The 4,095-nt window shown below is 41.7% G+C and overlaps 1 protein-coding gene across 2 annotated transcripts in view; it reads left to right on the forward strand.

Moving 5' to 3' along the window:
• Nucleotides 1-2,020: 2,020 nt before the first annotated feature.
• LOC109911907 (P2Y purinoceptor 1-like) overlaps nucleotides 2,021-4,095 on the forward strand; it is a 25,816-nt gene continuing 23,741 nt past the window's right edge. For both annotated transcript variants that reach the window (XM_048604822.1, XM_048604823.1), the window contains exon 1: nucleotides 2,021-2,295. The gene's annotated coding sequence lies outside the window, so the exon portion shown is untranslated. The remainder of the gene's footprint in view (nucleotides 2,296-4,095) is intronic.

Genomic DNA, 4,095 nt, shown 5'->3' on the forward strand with positions numbered 1-4,095 from the left:
TGGTGCCGTACATCAGTATCTTGGGTATCTATAAAGGAGCGTTTTGAGATTAATGGGATTGTACTTTTATTTTGCGTTAAAAATGTTTAAGTTTGTGTTATGCATAAATAGATTGGTTTATTCTATTTTAACTGAATTTCTCTTGCTTAATAAGTTTAGGTTTTATTGTTAAAAACAAATTTGCAACATTGCACACTTACATTTCAGTGAGAGACCACCTCTATTAAAACCAAAACAAAATATTATTTATCAAGCCAGATTTCAAATTGGGATCTTCCTGGTCCACTAATAACTTCAGATGGGATCATGAAACTTTTACATCCACTTGAGGGGGCAGATGGGGCCATGCTTTGACATCTTATCTGAAACTTAGACCTCTGGCACTGTGCATTCTTTTGCATTCTTTTAAAACTGCACTACAGTTGATTACATTGGTAACCTCACTTCTCTGAAAGGAGTGGAGCTTGATTCCATAACTTTCTGATTCAGAGGAGAGAGTGCTACCAACTGTGTTATTGCATCAAGCTAAACCTTGAGGCATCTCATGGCACAGTGGGTAGCGCCCCTGCCATTGGGCCAGATGCTCTGGGTTTAAATCCCACTCTAAGACTTGATGGGTGAAGAAGGTGTGTCTACATTCAAACCAAATAGGTTGGATGTCAACTTGTCGATACTTCCAACACATTTGGATGGCAGGCAGTAAGAGTGGGGTGATTCCTAATCATCCACGCAAAGGAGAAAATGTTAGAGCCTCTTTTGCACCTGTGTAAAGGTGAACATTGCCACAATGGATGGGGCATCCTTAGTGAACTGCAACACACCACCACAAGACCATGAACTCCAGATGGGAGTTACACGGGCTGAGAGGAAGACAGGTTTGTGTTTATGTAGCTTCTTTCAAGACAGCAGGATATACTAAGACAGAGTCATAGAGATGTACAGCACAGAAACAGACCCTTTGGTCGAACTTGTCCATGCCGACCAAATACTCTACATTAATCTAATCCCATTTAGATTAAGTATTATTGAAATACAGTCTTGCAGGCAATGGGGCAACTTGGGGTCAGTGGTGGCTTAGTGGTTAGTACTGCTGCCTCACAGCACCAGGGACCCAGGTTCAAATCCACCCTCAGGTGACTGCCTGTGTTGAGTTTGCACATCTTCCCCATGTCTGCATAGGTTTGCTCCAGTTTCTTCCCACAGTCCGAAGATGTGCAGGCTAGGTGGATTGGCCTTGCTAAATTGCCCATAGTGTTTAGGGATGTTTAGATTAGGGGGATGTTCTAAGGGTTGGTGTTGACTTTTTGGCCAAAGGGCCTGTTTCACACTGTAGGGATTCAATGATCTATAATAACCAGATAAACTCTTTCAATGATGTTGATCGAGAGTATGAATAAACATCAAGCTATGAATTGTAACTATATAAAATAATTATTTTACACAATAATATGTGTTAAAGTGAAATGTGCTCAATTATTTAATAATATAATTCAAGCTTGCATGAAATTCTACAAAAGATACACCATCCCAATGACTTCAGCTGGTGTGGGACAATTCAGCTCCAAACCAGTCACCCACTGGGCGAAGATGACAAATTCCTTCACTTCCGCATGAGTGAAACTTACAAGACGTGTCATTCGCTCTGCATTCAAACGAAAACACACTAAAGCACTGCAAAGTTTGCGGGGGAGGATGGTGTTCTTTCCAATGAAACTCGGGGGAAAAAAAGAAAAGCATATTAGAATTAAATCTGGGGACATCGGGTTTGTAAGGGAGGTCAGGTTAGTTTGAAAGAAAAGAACATTGATCACTTTATATATATATATATAGAGAGAGAGAGAGAGTCAAAATTCTGACTGATAAGTGGGAAAACTGATTAGCCCAGGATGAATGGCAGTTTTCACAATTTCCGCGGAGGTGGAAACAGGGACTGGGTAAAATGTAATTTGATGCAGAGGCTGTCACATTGATTAAGAAAGAACAGGAGACGGGTTCCAATGCCACGCCTGTCCATGACGTTCCAGCAGAGAGAGAGCTGAGGAGGCAGAACTGAGTTTAGAGTGTGTGACTGTTTCAATCAATCCCCCTTCTTTTAAAAAAAAAGCGTGAGATCTGTGGGGAAGAGCCGGACTGTCAATGAAAGAGGTTAAAAGAACAAAATGAAGAGGAAAAATAAATCCGGTTGACCCTGGTGTTCCTACCTTTAGCCCCTCACACACACGCTCCTGGAGGATCTTAAAGCATGGGACTGTGCCCCGGAGCTGCTATTAGATGTTAAATGTTCGGCAATATGTGGTAGGAAAATTTTAAGGCTGTTTGTCAACATGTTATAAAAATGCGCGTGGTTAAAGCTGAGCAACAGGACTTAATTCTGCGTGAGATCTTTCACTGAGTTCCCTTACGAAGCAGCAAAAACCATTTATTTTTTTCTCCTGGGGAAAGTCCACTTTAAAACAAACTTCCCCTGAACAAACTCGGCAAAGGTTTTTGTTTTGAATCTGTGTCTTGAGTTAGGGGAAGGTGGTGAACATGTTTCGCGTAACAAATGCATGTAGTTTGTGGACAGGGTTTGAGTTTGTCTGTGTGTGAGTTGCGTGTGTAGACAGGCAACAGCCAAAGGGTCAGTGCAGCTCTCAAAAGCAGAGGAGATTTAACAGAATGGTTCAGACTGAATGAAGTATTTGTAACCAGTTTTAAGATCCGTTGGTATAAGAACCAGAACAGATCTATTTTTTAAACCTAGTGAATTGTGACCTGCAGTATGCTGCCTGACTGGGTATGGGAAACAGGTTTCAGAGTAATGTTGGAAAGGACAATTGGGTAAATGCTTAACATATTAACTGGGGGAAGAGGGTTGCTGAGGAGTGGAACAGATTACCTCATGGAGTCAATCTGGGCATGATGAGAAAACAGGGGGCACAGTCATGGCATAGGTAATGATGCTCAGTACAGCCACGATGGGCTGATTGGCCTCCTCCTGTGCCGTAATACCTCTGTGAGAGGATAAGGGGTGAGACCGTTCAGGACTGAGATAAAGAGAAATTTCTTTGCTTGGAGGACAGTGATGTTTTGGATCTCTCTACCCCAGGAGGTTGTGGGCACCAGTTATTGAGTATTATCAATGCGAGGTTTATCGTTCTTTGGGTACTAAGAGATTTAAGGAATACTGCAGGCACACACTGAATAGCAGAGAAACTTTGAAGGGCTAAATCACATCACCCAGTTTCTATTTCTTGTGTCCTTCTGATAGTATGCATGGCCTCCTTCAGTGCTGTCTGATTCTCTGACATTGGGGGTAGACCAGCATTTCAGGAGTTCATTAGCAATCCTTTATTGAAATGGAAAGTTGTTCTATTTGGAGAATTGCTGAGATTTGATCTATGTGAGTCGGTAGACTTTATCCATTTCCATTTCAACAAACTTGACCCAAGATTTTGGTTGTCAGCTCAGCATCCTGATGTGGTTTCCATGGTTTCTCTGATGCAGCGATGATTTCTGTAAAATCTTCCCATCCTCGCTTTGCACTCGAGAACACCAGTGAGATTATACTCAAGTGCGTGTGGAATAAAATACTGGATAATAGGGGCTTGTGCAAGGAAATAACCCAAATTGAAGGGTTCGGGTTGTCATTAGAAGATAAAAAACTGGTCCATAGATTTTTTTTTCATATTTAGCAAATACTCAGAGTGGTTGACTTGTAATTAAAATTCTTTCAAACACAGTCTAATTATGGATGTGGATGAATTCCACTGCATAATTGCAGCAGATGAAGATAAGTAAAGGAATTTCCTGAGTTCAGTAAATGACTTCGAGATTTAATGAAGTGGATCCAGGGTATGAACAGTGTGTCCTAACCAGCAACCTGTTCACACCCACTGACCACTGACTCAGGCTGAACGAAACTGTCTGCAAATCTCTCATTCTATTTCACCTTGAACTGAGTTTCTGAACTGATTTGTGTCTCTCAAACATCATTCATCTCTGCATCTCCCTCAGCTCACCCGTTCCTGAAATTGGACAGCTTCCCCAAATCTACTCTCCGTGAACTTGTGTGTGTGTGTGTGTGTGTGTGTGTGTGTGTGTGTGTGTGTGTGT

Source organism: Rhincodon typus, chromosome 13 (assembly GCF_021869965.1).
Source record: "Rhincodon typus isolate 14 chromosome 13, sRhiTyp1.1, whole genome shotgun sequence".
In the NCBI taxonomy this organism is placed as follows: domain Eukaryota; kingdom Metazoa; phylum Chordata; class Chondrichthyes; order Orectolobiformes; family Rhincodontidae; genus Rhincodon; species Rhincodon typus.